Source organism: Panthera leo, chromosome C2 (genome assembly GCF_018350215.1).
Source record: "Panthera leo isolate Ple1 chromosome C2, P.leo_Ple1_pat1.1, whole genome shotgun sequence".
NCBI lineage: Eukaryota > Metazoa > Chordata > Mammalia > Carnivora > Felidae > Panthera > Panthera leo.
In genome coordinates, this window is record NC_056687.1 from 23,711,159 (window position 1) to 23,729,633 (window position 18,475).

An 18,475-nucleotide genomic window follows, 5' to 3' on the forward strand; every position below is an offset into this window, starting at 1 on the left:
GATGAACCTGTGGAGGGGCTGGGAAAGTGGCGTGCCCAAGGAGGGCCTGGAAGCTCCATGCTCCTTTCCATATACCTCACCCTCTGCATCTCCATCTGGCTGCTCCTGTGTTAGATTCTTTTATAATAAATGGTAATCTAGTAAGTAAAATGTTTTTCTGAGTTCTGTGAGCCACTCCAGCAAATTCGTCAAACCCAAAGAGGAGGTTGTGGGGACCTCTGATTTATAACCAGTCAGACAGAAGCACAGCTAACAACCTGAACTTACAAATGGCATCTGAATTGAAGACAGTCTCATGGGTCCAACCCTTAGCCTGTGGAATCTGGCACTATCTACAGGCAGAATTCTGTTGAATTGTAGGATTATCCACCTTATATTCCAAAATTGGTGTTATGTTAAAACACACACACACACACACACACACACACACACACACACACACACACACACATTGGAGTGGGGAATCAGAAATATTAAATTTTTTTAATGTTTTTTGATTTATTTTTAATGGAGAGAGAGAGACAAAGCATGAGCAGTGGAGGGGCAGAGAGAGAGGGAGACACAGAATCAGAAGCAGGGTCCAGGTTCTAAGCTGTCAGCACAGAGCCCAACGCAGGGCTCAAACCCACAAACTTTGAGATCATGACCTGAGCCAAAGCTGGACGCTCAACCGATTGAGCCACCCAGGCGTCCCGGGAATCAGGAATATTAAATGAGAAGTTTATATCACTGTATTTTTTTGTTACTGTCTAGAATGTATAATAAACTTTATTTTTTAATATAACAGAAATATGCAAAACATACGTGGAAATAAAATATTTCTACTTGTAGGATCGAGTGACAGAAGTCAAATTGCACCTTGTAACAGAAGCTGAAGGATTCTGGGAAATTTTTCAGTGTTATTTACAATGTCCTAAATGAGTATATCTAAGAAAAAATACCATATGTATTTTGAGGTCAAAGTAAAAACAAAGCAAATGTGAATATATTGTTACATTAAACTTGACGACATTTTAAATGGCAATGTTAATAAATGCATTTCTATAAAGTGGTGGTGATAAAATAAAATGTTTCTATAGAGAAATGGATGTCATATGTTAGGCTAACAGGCCGAGCTTTTTGTTGAGCACTCATCTGCCATACGAGAGTGATGAAAGCCACAAAGAGCTCAATAGACTTTTCCTTGGACCACTGACAGTAACTTTCTGTCAGAAAAAAGAGACTGATTCCATTTAGGGTGTATATTCTAAACAATTATATATTCTCAATCATAACAATGCTGATAAATAAAGATTCATTTAATTAAGAATATTTCATGAAAAATTAAAATTATTTACATTTGGCACTGAAAATTATGTGAAAATACCATCACAATATTTCAATAACCTCACAATCAATATTCAAATACGCAGGTAAAGTTAAAATTACTCTTTCCAGTTCTCAAAAATACTAATAGATCTTATTCAAAAAAACTCCAGTAAATATCACTAGTTAATGGATTATGTTCAATTAATAGATGATGACTCCATGTACAGATGCGTAACTTTTTATCTAACTGGTCTCCTATTGCATATTTAGGCTGTTTCTTATATGGCTCTGTTAATTTTAAAGAGGTGTTTAGATTCTATTACAATACTAGAAAGGGTTTGCAAAAATTAGACATGCTTCCATATTTCTGCTTCCCTTTTTGTTTCCTTAATTTCATTTTTCCTAAATTATTTCAAAGTCAAAGTCAATCTGTTGAATCATTTTACATTAGCTAGTAGTTGTCACTTTGGTGGTTTAGTGATATAAGAAAGCATCAGGCTTAATTCCAGACCAGTGTAATTTCTGTTGCTCTCACATTAGATGTTGTATTTAATTTATAGTTTCACTTTAGGAGACATACAATTTGTAGATAAACAATTTGTAGATAAGACCAAGCTAATCACTTGAAGGACTGTGAAACATAATGGAGTTAGACTTTGGATTCTCTCTCCATAGCCTATTAGAATTTAAACACTCCCTGGTCTTCACTTTACTCATGTGAGTGAACAAACAAAATTATACTACTCCTTAAAGAGTGTCATTAAAAAAATATGTAAAGAATAGCAAATTGTCTACTATCTAGAAAAAATTCAATAAATGGAAGAAGTTATTTTTATGGACTTATTTTCCCCAGAATTTTGAGAAGCTTTAAAAGTAATCCTCAGAAATAAGAGACTAAAAACAACCTAAAGTGAATATATATGCTTGCTCATCAATGAATCTTACATTCCTTTCACAAATAATCAGCTGATGTGATGAGAAATTTTCTTATTTTAGGTCAATATGTCTTATAAGTTCAATCAAAATAAGTTTGTTCTATTCTTAAGAAACTTATCTTGTAGAATAGGGAATTTGAAGAAAGATAACAAATATTCATGTAATATATGATAAATAAAATACAGTACATAATATAAAAATTTATTAATTTTAGATATTTTCTTAGTTAAACCTGTTATACAAGTTCCAGTTATTTAGAACTCTACTTTGCTCATCAACTTAAAACTAGTAAAACCTTTTAAGCAATAACATCTTTTTTTAAAAAAAAATTAATGTTTATTTATTTTTGAGAGAAAGAGAGAGACTGCACGTGGGGGAGGGGCAGACAGAGAGACAGGGAGACACAGAATCTGAAGCAGGTTCCAGGTTCTGAGCTGTCAACACAAAGCCCAATGCACGGCTTGGACTCATGAGCTGCGAGATCATGACCTAGGCCGAAGTCAGATGCTTAACCGACTGAGCCACCCAGATGCCTCTTAAACAATAACATCTTAAGTTTATCCATGAAAAGTGAGAGACTGAATGTACAAATGGACAATGGCCAGACCATATATAAAGGCAGAACTCTGACTTCTAATCTGTAGCAACCAGCCCAGGAACCAACCCATTTTCTAGAATAACCAGCACAGGAAGCCAAACTATTATCTACAAGTCAATGCAGGAAGTCAGACCACTCATTATCTCTATCAAACATTCCAAAAGTCAAACAATAACACCTGTAACAATCAGCCTAAGATGGCCAGGTCTTGATTAGTAACTCTCAGCTTCCCTAATTTTTGTCCCTATTTCCAACACAGGACCAAACAGAAAAGCCAGACAAAGCACGCCTTGATTGGAGCCTCTTAGCCCACCTTTATCTTCCCCATGCCAACTGCCTCCAATCCGGACATACCTGAAGCCTCCTCTTTTTTCTATTATAAAGCTTTCCTGTGTTGCCCACCTCTGAGTTTCTGCCAAAGCACAAGTGATGGTGATGACTCCCTTGCAATTTCAAGTCCTGAAAAACAGCGTTTGCCTGTTCTTATTCTGTTGGTCTTTATTTCCACAAAAGAAAAGACAAAGTAATTAAAAATCATTGATGATTTCTAATATGAAGCAAACCTAAAAAGTGAGAATATGGAACCAGTATAAATGAAGTAAAATCTCACTCCAAGTGGATGCTACAACCTTACCAATATGTCCACCCTAAATTGGCACCATCCAATAGCTGTGTTTCCTTCCTTAAGATTTAAAAGGATGACATAGAAGCCTAGATAGGGCGTAACACGTTAATAGTGAATTAGCACATGCCTCTCTAAAAACTAATACAAAAGAGCTTTATGATTTTTTCTTTTACTTTTCAAATTGAGTGTATAAGAATATTAAGTCAGAAATAAATGTCTCTAAAAATTCTTTCTATAAAGTTTTTATAGAGGACATAAATCTAAATTGAATAGTTATTCAGAGAAGTGAATGACCACCAAAAGGTCTCACAGAAGATGAGGGAAGAAGGAGAAGGAGAAGGAGAAGGAGAAGGAGAAGGAGAAGGAGAAGGAGAAGGAGAAGGAGAAAGAAGAGGAGAAGGAGGAGGAGGAGGAGGAGGAGAAGGAGGAGGAGGAGGAGGAGGCGGCGAGAGAGGGGAGGGGGAGGGGGAGGAGGGGAAGGAGAAAAGAAATACATTATAGGGATTGAGGTAAATTATAGGGACTGAAGAGGAGAAGGAGGGGGAGGGGAGAGGAGGAGAAAAGAAATACATTACAGGGACTGAGGTAAATTTGTATAATACCATTAAGGCTCTCTTAACACAAAGCAACTAACCATCAAACCAGATTACAAATGCAGTAATTTTAAAATATGACCTGAAAAGGGGAAAAAAAAACATCTAATTTTGCTTCTTCCCCAGTAAAATTATTAAATTCTAAATTACTAGAATTTTTAAGCAAAGAGAGGGATTCCCTAACATAAATAACAATTATAAACTATTATCCAGTCATTTTGGATACAAAAAACTATACAAAAGAGCAATATAAAAAAGCTATACATATATTTAGCACAAATTAAAAACTCAGTACTGTGAAAAGTTCTTGTACATCTAAGTCACTCACTTAATGAGCTCTGCTTGATTATTTGGAATCCTATGATACAGACTTTCTGTTTTGACCAGCGCCTCATGTGACATGCCAAATTCTATTCAACAGTCACTTAAAATGACAACCTGTTACATAATACATACGGTATTCCATTTAAGACTATCAACTCCATTAATAACAAACCATAACTCCTCTTACGGAGTTCACTGTTAAAAAAAAGTCCATATGCATAAAAACAGCCCAAATTGCTTTGGAATATATATATGTTTAATGTAGAGTGAAAAATATAACTTCATGTCTTTCTGTTTATGTAACGTTACACCAAAGAAGTGAAATTTTCAAGCAAGAAGATGTAGATAATTAGGTAATCGGTCCTTTTCAGAGTTAACTACCATGCTCAGTTTAAATGATTAGAGCTTAATATAGTTGAGAAGGAAGAAATGTAGAAATATATATTGATATTTAATTTAGGTAATTGTGTTATAAAGTAACTGGGGGAAAAAGGATGATTAAGGGAAAAAGATAAATCATCATCACATTTCCATTTCCAAAAGTGGTAGCTGTTGGATATGTCATATATTATAAATATCATTAGACCTTGCCAGGTAATTGTAGTATGACATTAAGTCAAATGGTTCAATTTTAGTCCTTGTATTTTTTTTCCCCGCAGATATGATGGATTTCATGCAAAGCAAAATAAACCTTTTATAATCAATCATATAATTGATTTTTGAATATCACACATGATTCACAGAAAGGGATATTGTGGGATCTCTATTTTCCATTTTAAATCTCAATGAAATATAATTTCATTTAGTAGCATATGGAATCATTTGAGTCACAATTAAATATATAAGTTTGGATGTTTCTCAGTGTGTGAAATATGTTGCAACAAAATCACCCTGAAAAGCTATCATTTATGTATATCTACAAAATTCTTGCAGCGTATTTCACAGGAAAAGGTGCTGGTTCTGCATAGAAAAAAATAAAACTAAAAAATTAAAATTATGAAAATTGTAAAGAAACCCAGAAAGGTAAATTGTAACTGGGAAAATTAAAGGAAGAAATAGAAAAAATAAACAATGTGCAATTTTCAAGAATAATAAACTATTATTTAGTAAAAAATTCTCTAGCAATATCATATTTTGAATTGATTTAACTACTGATTGTTTCTGGCTATTTTGGGTTAATTTCTTTACCAGTAGGAGAATTCAATTACTGAGACTTCATTTTCCCTGTTAACATTCTACTTGTCTATTATATGGTCACTACTCTTTTACATGCAGCTTTATCAGACTGTATGTGCACAAAAACACAGGTGACAAAGCAGGGCTTACAAGACTATGTGAAAAAAACATACATAGGTGTGATTTTTCAGTAGAGCATTTACTGTGGTGAATGCTATAATATATAAAATGTGAAATTCTTATATAGTGAGAGCCTGAAAAATTAGTACCTAAATTGGATGTCATGTCAATGTATAAAATTTGTTCCTGTCAAGCATGTTATTGAAAGTGACATTATCACACCCTTATGTAAGTGTCTTTGATTGATTGGTATAGCCAAATACATGTAATAAAGAACAAGGTAATATTTGATATCAAGTAACCTATTACCAACCTGTTTTAAAATTTTAGTTTTTCAACTTTATTTCCTGGTGGTTTTAGAGTTTAAAAAGAAAGTTTAAGTGACAGACTACTATTTCACCATTTTTACTCTCAGTATATAAAAGCCATTTAAAAAAATCTGAGATATTCTTAAATAATCTGGTCAATATCAATGTACATAAACAAATTTCCTGAGATAAAACTCTAAGTATAGAAAATTTATTTACATTTTACTCTAATTTTGAAGCATGTCATACAGTGTTTCACCCCAAAAATACTCTATTTAAATACCTTATATTTTTCTTCCATAACTTCATTTCCCACAGAATTCAAAATTTAAATCTAATACGTTTTAAAATTGTTATCTCATTTTTTTCTCTAGCAATGCACTTAGATTCTACACACACTAAATCTATTTTCAGTAGAGCAAGTGATGAAATAAACAAGGTTCAGAAATCACTGAAATAAGTCCTGAAATGACCCTGATAAGCGACTTGCCTGATCTTGCCTCAGTTTCCCCATTTGTGATCATATTTGTGTTCTGAATTAGAACAAATGAAATTGTGTTTCTGAAAGCATTTGGTATACTTTAAGCTTAAAGTTGCTATGCAAATAAAATATTATTATTACTATGTATATTTCATGTGTATATAAGTCAAAGGAATGTCAGTAGAGGTTGTTGAGATCTGTTCAGTCAGAATTTATTTATATTAATCAATGACAGAATGCAAACTGTCAAGTGTTAAAAGATTGTAGATTTGTATGTGTACATATGCCTATAATTAAATTTTTTTTTTAACGTTTATTTTATTTTTGAGACAGAGAGAGACAGAGCATGAACGGGGGAGGGTCAGAGAGACAGAGAGGGAGACACAGAATTGGAAGCAGGCTCCAGGCTCTGAGCCATCAGCCCAGAGCCCGACGTGGGGCTCAAACTCACGGACCGTGAGATCGTGACCTGAGCTGAAGTCGGATGCTTAACCGACTGAGCCACCCAGGCGCCCCCATATGCCTATAATTATATTAAAATACTGAGAATGCTCATTTTAAAGGAGCATCTGCTTTAAATGACAATCTAACAAGTTTGTCAAACCAAGTTATTTTTAAAAATCCATGTTTTGCATTAATAAACAAAAACAAATTCTTCAACAGGGAAGGACAAATAAACATCTGAAATTACATTTTACAGCAATACATTTTCTGTATAATCCAGAATCTTTATGTGTTTTCTTCCTATAAATTTTGTTCAAACATGTAAGAATAATATTTCCTTCAGATAAATCCCTTAGTCTCATTTCTTTTCAGCTACAATGTAAGGTTTTCTAATCAGGGTACAATATAGAGGGAAAATTATTGGACTAGTTTTCCAAACACAAGAGTTCATCATACAGCACTTTTAGTAACTAGGCTGCTATATCACCCAAATCTCATCATAATTTTTCCATGACTGAATGATATAACTAATATGAAAATTTTGGGGTTTGCCTGGGTAGCTCAGTCAATTAAGTGTCCTGCTTTTGATCTCAGTTCAGGTCTTGATCTCAGGGTCCTGAGTTCAAGTCCTGTGTTGGGCTCTGCACTGAGCATGAAGCCTACTTAAAAAAAAAAAAAAAAAAAAATTCTTTGGTAAGGATATACTACTGCTTACTTAAAAGGTATTAGGAATATTTCACTTCCTCCTCTAGCTTCCAGTAGTACTGCACAAATAATTCCACTTGTCCCAAGAAGTTTGTGAAGTCATAGATATGAAGTAGCATGGGTGTAGAAATCAAATTAGAGGGGCGCCTGGGTGGCGCAGTCGGTTAAGCGTCCGACTTCAGCCAGGTCACGATCTCGCGGTCCGTGAGTTCGAGCCCCGCGTCAGGCTCTGGGCTGACGGCTCGGAGCCTGGAGCCTGTTTCCGATTCTGTGTCTCCCTCTCTCTCTCCGCCCCTCACCCATTCATGCTCTGTCTCTCTCTGTCCCAAAAATAAATAAAAAATGTTAAAAAAAAAAAAAAAAAAAAAAAAGAAATCAAATTAGATATTTCACGTAAAAATTCTTTTAAAGAGTAAATGTTGGTCAGCTGTATTTTACCATCATTTTTATTTTTGATTCCCCTTCCTATTTTAGAAGTGAGGGAATGAGACAGAGAAAGACAGAGATAGAGAATATACAAATGGGGAAACTGTTTTGGACATAATTTCCTTCTTTAGGCTCCTCCAATCCCACAGTATTGGCATTAAAAGAGATTTCTAGACACTCTTCATGGAGAAAAATTAATTAAATCCCAAATTTAACATTTAAACCAGAGTAATCTATTCACAAACTCACCTTTTATCATTCATCCACATCTTTCTAAACTTGTTACAAATTCACAGGCATGAAAACTATCCCTTAATTAAATTTCAAAATAAAAATTATTTATTCAAGTTCATGATGAAATACTATATAAAGGAATAATACAGCTGTAGACTCCAATTAATTTTGCAACTAATTTTAATGATGTCAACTACATAATTTCTTAAATTAATACAGTAAACATTTTAAAAACTAAATATGGAATACCTGAGAAGATACCCTCTTAATATTTTTTGAAGTTTTTTTTTTGTTTTTTTGTTTTTGTTTTTTTAGTGCTTATAATATTTATTGTCACCAGGGAGCATATATTGATTTTTTTCTTTTTCTTATTAATTTTATTTTTTAAATTTATATCCAAATTAGTTAGCATATAGTGCAACAATGATTTCAGAAGTAGATTCCTTATGCCCCTTATCCATTTAGCCCATTCCACCTCCCAGAACCCCTCCAGTAAGCCTCTGTTTGTTTTCCATATTTAAGAGTCTCTTCTGTTTTGTCCCCCTCCCTGTTTTTATAATATTTTTGCTTCCCTTCCCTTAAGTTCATCTGTTCTGTGTCTTAAAGTCCTCATATGAGTGAAGTCATATGATATTTGTCTTTTTCTGACTAATTCGCTTAGCATAATATCCTCTAGTTCCATCCACATAGTTGCAAATGGCAAGATTTCATTCTTTTTGATTGCCAAGTAATACTCCATTGTATATATACACCACGTCTTCTTTATTAAGGTTTTTTTTTAATGTTTATTTATTTTGAAAGAGAGAGAGAGAGAGAGAGAGAGCATGAACAGGGGAGGGGCAGAGACACAGAGAATCCCAAGCAGGCTCTGTGCTGTCAGTGCAGAGCCTGATGTGGGTCTTGATCTCAGGAACCATGAGATCATGACCTGAGCTGAAATAAAAAACCAGATGGTTAACGGAATGAGCCACCTAGGTGCCCCCGTATACAGTTTTCCCAGAGTCACAAGCTAATAAAAGATGGAGCTGGTCTTTGAACCCAAGAGGTCAAATATCAGAGTTGTTGCTTTTTGCTTTTAACAACACAATCTTTCAAGAGTGTTTTGTTAGAATGAAAACCAGAGGATGCTAATGTGTAATGAATAAAGACTGAGGAGTCTGGCTCCCGGTTAAAAAAACTACCTGTGGATTTTTAGGCCTGGCCAAAGAAAATTACAAAGGTTTTACCTAACAGGCCTCACAGAGAAAGTTCCCCTCCACACACCCAATGTGGTACCTAGGGTATTACAGTTTCTGGAAGGAGCAGCAGCCAAGGACCCTGGTCCCCTAGGCCAGTCATGTTCTTATAGTTACATTCATAGCCCAGGTGCCTCTACCGAAGCCCCTTATCAGAGGGGAGGGGAGAACACTGAAGGCACTTTCTCTCCACTTGGACTCAGCATTCAGAACTTCACTCTTACCCTTTTCCACTGCCGTCTCCACATTCCCTGGGTTCATGACATTGTAGGAGACTTTTGTTGGGAGGGGGAGTCCCTTGGCAGTGAGATCACTGGGAGGCAGTGAGACCCTGCATCTGTTTTGATCTACTCAACCTTCAATATGCCCTTCCTTGAGGTTAAAAATGAAATAGGGAGGAACTATGCCATTGAGCCTTTTGTTTATACTATTGCAGTAAGTGATGAGAGTCTTGATTTTTACTTTGATTTTGGCTTGCTGTCTTAATGACATACTGAACACCTGGCAGTTCAGCTCAACTGAGCTCCTGACAAGGACATGTGCAATTGCATCAAGTTCTTAGAACACAAGAAAGGAAGATAATCCAAAGATATCTCTGGAAATTAACAGCATTGCTAGAAGGCGGCTCTGAAGAATGGTGGAGAAGTTGGGAATCCATGTTGGGAAATTCTACAATCAATGTCATTTTGGGGAGGTAAAAAATCAAATGCCGAATGTAGACTGCATGTCAGAATCTTTTTTTCTTTTTTTTTTTTTTTTGGTGAGACAGATAATACCCAAAAGGGGCTATGAGATCGAGGGATTTGTTCTGTGTTGTTTAAATATGGTGAGATTGAAGTGTTGTGATAGGAAATAGAAAGTCAGTTAGGAAAGCCCGAAGACATGGGGTGCTTGGGTGGCTCAGTCAGTTAAGCTTCTGACTCTTGGTTTTGGCTTAGGTTATGATCTCACGGTTCATGAGTTTGAGCCCCGCATTGGACTCTGTGCTGACAGTGCAGAGCTTGCTTGGGATTCTCTCTCTCTTCCTCTCTGTCTGTCTCTCTCTCTGCCCCTCCTGCTCTCTCTCTCTCTCTCAACATAAATAAATAAACTTAAAAAAAGAGAAAAGCCCGATGATAAAGGAGATACAATATTAAATAATACTGTTTCTAAAAGTGGAAGGGGCACCTGTGCCAAGAATTGGTCTCAGATGGGGGGAGGGTCAAAGTCTTCATTACAATAGAAGAAAAAGTAAAAGACGAGCACAGATGCCAGCCAACTTGGAGAAGTGATGGTAGCAAACACAGGTTCTTATAATTTATCACTGTGGAAGCTGGGATATTTATGTCCTATAAGAAAAGTAGATATTGGGGTACCTGGGTGGCTCAGTCGGTTAAGCGGCCGACTTTGGCTCAGGTCGTGATCTCGCGGTCCGTGAGTTTGAGCCCCGTGTCGGGCTCTGTGCTGACAGGTCGGAGCCTGGAGCCTGCTTTGGATTCTGTGTCTCCCTCTCTCTCTGCCCCTCCCCCATTCACACTCTGTCTCTCTCTGCCTTTCAAAAATGAATAAATGTTCAAAAAAAAAAAAGAAATGTAGATATTACAGAGGAGCAGATATTGGGAAAAGTGTGAGAAGTATAAAAAAAACAAGAAGATGAGAGTGTGTTCCCTCCAAAGGCATACACCTGATGCTGAAGGCAGAACACCCAATACAAGAAGAAGAGTTCAGTAATAAGGATAAACAGCTGGTTTTCCAAGTTCCCCAAAGACACCATTCAAAACCCTGGAATACGGCATCTTGCTTCCAGAAGCCTCTCATAGGGCAATAGTTCATTCATTTTAGAAACTGAATTCCAAGGACTCTGGTCTCGGGCAAAATAGACAAAGAAAAGGGTAGGTGCTTCACTGTAAACAAGGATCATTTGAAAATCTGACTAGGGAAAAGTGAAATCTCTGGCCCAGTTCCAGAACACCTAAAATCTGACTTTTATTATCCAAACAGGACAAGAGGATCTTTTTTTTTTAAGTTTATTTTATGTATGTATGTATGTATGTAGAAAGTGAGCAGGAGAGGGGTGGGCAAAAAGAGAGGTAAAGAGAATCCTAATCAGGCTCCTCACTGTCAGCACAGTGCCTAATGCAGGGCTTAAACTCACAAACCCTGAGATCACGACCTGAGCCAAAATCAAGAGTCAGATGCTTAATCGACTGAGCTACCCAGGTATCCTAGGACAGGAAGATCTTAAAAGAACTTAAGAACTTAAAAATCTACTCATAGGGAAGACCATTAGAACACCACTCTGAAAAAAACATAAATTATTGATTCTGCAATAATGCCCACCAAGGGCAATGACTATTTCCTTTGAACAGAAACCTTTAAGTCAGCTTTTCAATGACTCACTAGTATGCACACATTGATCATAATAAGTTTGAGGAAAGACTCCATTTCAAAATATAGAGATGGAAAGCAGACATACATACACAGACACATACACACATACATTTAAGAATGCATATGAATTATAGTAAGGAAAAATAAAACATCAAAGACATTTTATACCTTCTGAAATTTAAGATAGTGGAAAACTGAGAAAGGAAACAATATAAAAAGAACAAAAAGAATAAGAGATCTTGGAATTAAAAAAAAAAAAGGACAGCAAAAGTTTTAAAAACCCAGCAAAGAGCTAGAAGATGTAAATGTATTTATTCTGTAAGAAATTGTAAATATCTTATAAATTACACAATTCCAAAAATATGGAAAATTTTAAATTTATAATTAGAAATATTCATAGTAACAAAAAATTAAGAAAATCAGATGTCTAATGCTATCTCAACAAAAAGATAGGTATTAGCAAAGAAATGTGAAGGAAATGAGAGATTAATTCATGAATTTTACAATCAAAGAGTGGTGAATCTTAGAGGAAAAATAACTTAATGGAAAGAATATTACCAGTTTTTCAGGATACCTGCCTTTGATTTCTTCTTGTCATTCAGAGGTCAGTTGATTAATCAGCTCTCTAGAGCAACTTTTGTAAACCAGAAAATCGAATGTGAACTCCCTGACCTACTAAAACAATTATCACCTTAAAATTATTTACATACCAGTTATCAATATCATATTATTCCATATTTTTTTTCCTGCCTATTTCCACACACTAGAATTTGTATTCTATGAGAACTGGAACCTCACTTGTTCTGTTCAACCACCTGGTGGAGTTCCTAGCATGTGAATAGTTGCTTAATAAATTTTAGCTTAATTTTTGTCGTTGTCCAGTTTTGGTTTGTGTCTTCATTTGAAATACTTTAGTTGTCTCCTTCAGCTACTTATATCTCTTTAAAAATACCGACCTATAAAAACTCAAATATTTTTTTTCTGTTTTCATACTGCAACAATTACTTTTCATTTCACTTCTCAGTTTTAATAAAGTTAGAATTTACTATTTCAGTGTTAACATGTATTCCTAAAACATGGCAAATTTGGGAGTAGGCAAAGTCATAAGTTAACCCCTCCTTAAGCAAGAACCTATTAACAAGTACCAGGAATATAGATAAAATGCTGGACACAAATTCGCCAAAATTCTTGGAAGAAGGGGAAAAGATGAAAATTGTATTAAAGTAGCAAAGTCTGCTATCAGTACCTCACTTTTTAAAAGTTTGCCTTATTATTCGGAAAAAAATAAATTCTCTTTGTGTAACATTTAGGATATGCTGGAATTCAGTACATTCTAAAATTATTGCCTGCAATTAATTTATACTTAATCATTCTAAGAACAGATGGCAAAATTAAATAGCTTTTACATATTCAGAATCAAAAAAATCAAGCTTGTTATTGAAAATTCATAGCGAGATGTTTTAACAGGATGGTCACTTTTCTAGATAAAAAGTTCATTTGAACTCTCACTTTTTATACTTTTCAGATATACATGTCTTCAATAATTAAAAAAATTAATGTTTAACCTTGCTTCTGTCATAGTCATCTAATTCATCTAATTATCCATTCAATCTGTCTTTTAGTATGTTCCAATATTCCAATTATTACACATGGTTATAAATGACACAAGTGTTTGAAAGGACTCTGTTGCAGATGGTTAATTTCTTATTAATGGGTAGGAATGTGCCTGTCATAAATCTATATCTTGAGAAGAAAAGCCAATCAGTTATTCTGCCTAACAGAGTAATTTACTTATTCATATATATTTTTGTCCCCAGACTTGACCTAAAGCAAAGAGATTTTAAACTCTAACTTCTAAAATACTTTCAAACTTTTCTGCCATATTTTCTTTTTAATAGCTCAGTCTCAAACTGGTATGATTGATTTCCTAGAATATACATTTCTAAATTATTAAGCTACATTCATTGTATACAAAAGATAGTGTCAGTGTTGACCATATTAGTCAAAGACAGATCCTTTCTCAAGGGAATTTGGAGTTGAGAATGTCAGTCTCAGTTTAAGTGGATACTTTAACAGAAGATTTTGAACACATGAGTTGTGAGTTGGACATGTATATAAAAAAGGAGAGGAAAGTTTATCTGTAGATATACACATACAAAGCAGGGGGGGAGCGGGAGACAGTGATAAAGATATATGTGGAGAGTAGTTGTTAATATCTTTCTCATATATTTACTAAATTCCCTCTTCATGTTCCCTTTGCTTTTTGGTTCACTAGATAATCTGAATATATTTAACAAACTTCCTACTAACATAGGATCTTTTTTTTACTAAGTCAGCAGCAAGTTTTAATTTTGATATTTGGCATTAGAGAATAATGCCTCCAAGGTTCTCTCTGTATTCTATGAAGATGGCCTCCCTAAGTGCCGTGAAATTTTATAAATGTGTGTCAACTCTTCAGCAAGTGACAAGATGTTTAAAATAAAATACCAAGTTATATTTCTTAATTTGCAGCCAGCTAAAGTGTATCATTGTTGAAAGACTGATGTCAGTCCACAATCAAGATTCAGACACAGACAGATTTATCCAATAGAATATTACTTAAACCTTTTCCTAATATCTAGGAACAAACAAAGAAACAAACAAACAAAGCATTTCCTATTATTTAGCAAAAAAAAAAAAAAATCCAATAGAATTATAGTGAATTAATTTCCTGCTTGTTACGGGAAAAAAAGTATCCATGCTTTAATGAAATATGATGTATGCTAGAAAAATGCTCCCCAAATTACATCAACGATTATATGTCCCTTCAAAAATACCTGGGACTATTCTTTATGTATTAAAATATATTATATAAAAGGTGCTATAATATACAATATCAATCATTACTTCAAACTAATAATGAACCAGATGACAGATTCTTCAAGCCAAAATAAGAGTACATACTTATTTAAATTAAATATCATTAATTTCATACATTATTCTATTTAAGTAATACATATAGTTCAGAACTTCAAAAAGTCAATATTTATATTTTCTATAACATTTCCAATATACAAGATTCACCTTACTCTTAGCATATAATCTCTCCTTGAATTTTCTACAGTAATTGGTTTGTTTTGTATATCTGATTTTTGCCAATTCTTTAGTCAGAAAATACTTATTACTCTTTTTCTATCTCCTACAACATAACTTCAAAAGTAATAACAGAACTTTGAACCAGAAAAGTTTGTATAATTTAACAGTAGGTGAGCTTCAGCTTTTCAGTTTTCTTTCACTTTAATTTCCTTTTAAGAGTCTACCTAAAGTTTTTTTTTCTTCTTTAACTCAAGTTTAACTTTTTCCTTTAATGGATTTGCTAAAAATAGGAATAAAAAACTGATAAGTACATTACTATTAGTGCTTAACTAGTTCCTCTTTGCAATTACCAGCCCTCCAAAAAGTCATACATTGAAGCCTTAACCCCTAATATGATGGTGTTTGGGGATTGCACCTTGGGTGTATAATTAGGGTTAGATGAGGTCATGAGGGTAGAGTCTTCATGGTAAGATTGGTGTCCTTATAAGGAAGCAACACCAGTGAGTGTTCTCTTTCTCTCCACCATGTGAAGACATATTGAGAAGGTGACCACTTTAAACCAGGAAGAGAATCCTCATCAAAATTTGACTATGATGGTCCCCGCATCTACGACTTCTAGCCTCTGGAACTGTGAAGAAATTAAGTCTATTGTTTAAACCACTCAGTATATGATATTTTGCTATGGCAGCACCAGTAGACTAAGGTTGGCAGGAATTCAAAAATATATACATTCTCACTCTCTGTGCCCCTAAGTAGAATTTTTAAATAAATTTGAGTACTGTTGTTTGAGGTTTGTAAATGAAAGGAAACTCACAGTATAACTTATCTGTATAATATTTATTTGTAGTATTAATGTTTAGAGAAGTATACTGTAAACATAACTTTCATGTGCACTGGAAAACCCAAAATAAAATTCATTTGACCTGCTTTATTGTGATATTAACTACATTGCAGTGGTCCAGAACCAAACCTGCAGTATCTCTGAGGTATGCCTGTATATACATATTTTTTAGGTTTAGGTTTGTGGGCAGGAGCTCTGTCCTAGGGTCATCATACACTGACTTAGACGAAAATAAGTGGCAAATTTTCTGCCATTTCTTGGGTGTGAAGAACTTCTTAGCTTAAGAATGTATAAATAGCAAGAAAAATGCAGGCATTCCTGGGTTCTCTAGATAAATGCCAAAGACTACAAGAGAACTTCATTTAGAATTCTAGTAAGAATTACTGACCTGCTGATTCTAGTAAGAATTACTCCCCACCTGAGGTGGGGAGAGAATGAGGGAGGGTTTCACGGAAGAAATAACTGTAACGGCTGGGTTTTGAAAAACAAATAGGAGTTCTTGAGGAAGATGGTTCATGAGGAAAGTGCAACAAAGCAGAAAAAAACAGGCTTTGAAGTCAAAAGAAATCGGTTCAAATCTTGGCTCAGTTACAAGCTGTTTAAGCTTTAGCCAGTCCCTTCCCTTCTTTGTGTCTGTTTCCTGATCTATAAATCAGGGTTAATAAAACAAATGATGCTTACCTGCACACACTCCCTCCCTCTCTATAAATTGTCCACAGTATGTGTGTACACGCATGTGTATATATGTAGATAGATAGATAATATAGCAGAGATAAGAAAGAGAGAGAGAGTGTTCCATTTCCATCTAAAAGGTAGAGACATAAAAAGAGCATGTCTTTTTCACCAACCAAAAAAATATAAATAAACTAGAAACTAACAGATTTTCATTAATTCATCAGATGCTAAAGTCACAGTTAGCAAGTAGCCTGAAATCTAAAGATAGACAACAGGATTGCCTGGCAATAGGATATGAAATACTAGCAGCAGGTACCAAGCACCTCACAAACAGATAAGAATTCAGCAAACTTAAAACAACAACAACAACAACAATACCAAAGAAACAAAAAGATTCCAAGATGAGAGTGGGATCCCTTGAGTATACAAATCCGTGGAACTGCAGACACAATACAAGTTCACAGAGACTCTCATCACGTTCTACTCCACATATTCTACTCTCATTTTTTGTTCATGAGAAATACTGGGAGGATAGGAATTCACAGAAAGCCTCCCTGTATGGTGTAGATGTCGAAGAAGGAAGCACTCATTATAGAAAAGGCATAAAGCCCTGCCTAGAGTCTCCTCCCCTACAAAGCAATACAAAGACACCACTGGAGGACAAAGGTAGGAAGAGTAAAATAAAATAATGAAATAATCACTAACCCAAGGGAATGGTAGTCAACCATTCTGAACCAGGATTATTTGAGATCCCCTATCCCTAGGAAAGAGGCAAGAATCACTCTGCTACATAATATCTGACAAAAATTCAAGCTGAGTTGGTTGCCATGGAGATGAGCAGCAGATGAATGAACAAAGAAGACCAAACCACCCCTAACATCCAGAAAAATATGAACTATCTAAGATTGAGGGTGGAACAGGACAAGAGAGCATTCCCATTTACCTCACACTGAGATAACAGCACAGAAGATCACCACAGAAGAAATAAAGGAGTGTGTAAAAATATCCTACTGAGGTGTAGTTGTACAGTGAAGATTGAAAGCTAAGCATAGAGTGGAAATATTAAGAAAACTTCTCAGGCAACCCAGTCCCCACTATAACTAAGTTCAGGACACCACACTAAAGGAACTTTAAGCCAGTGGCACAGTAACCTTAAAAATAACCTGAGTGATTATTTTTAATCCCAAACCCAGCTCAGCTCCTGACTAGGCTGGCACAACTTCCCACATACTGGATTAGAGAGAAAGAAAATAAAAAGATGTGTCCATCTCTAGTCATAAATACTGATTACTTAAATTTCTACTCTTCCACCTGTGAAGGCTGGCATTTAATCTAAAATTATGAGACACACAAAAAAGCAAGAGTTTAATGTCAAGAGGCAAAACAACCAAAAGAACCAGACTAAGAGATTACGTATATTTTGGAAATATTTAACTTGAAACTTAAATAACTACAACTTATGTATTATAAGATTTGGGAGAAAAATTAACATGCACAAACAAAAAATTCATTATAACAATGAGAAATACAAGAAGAATAAAATAATTACAAATTTAAAAAAATACTGTAACAGAAATGACGAAATCTCTCAAAGAGATTAGAGTTGCGTTTTATACATAATTATCTTCTAGGGCTTCTGCAACAAAGTACCACAAACTACTAGTATTAGAACAACAGAAATTTGTCTCAGATTTTGCATGATAGAAGTAAGGTGGCATCGGGGCCATAATCCCTCCTGACTTGTGGTAGCCTCAGGTATTCCTTATACATGCATCACTTCAATCATCCCTCTTCACATGACTTTCTCTGTCCTCAAATGTGTCTGTGCATGTCTGTCTCTGTGTCCAAATTTCCCATTTTTATAAGATACCATTTGTAGCAGACTAATAATTTCATTTTAACTCAATCACCTTTATAAAGATACATTTCCAAATAACACCACATCCTAAGGTATTGGGGATTAGGAATTCAACACAACTGTTTTGAAGGGCATAAGCAAAC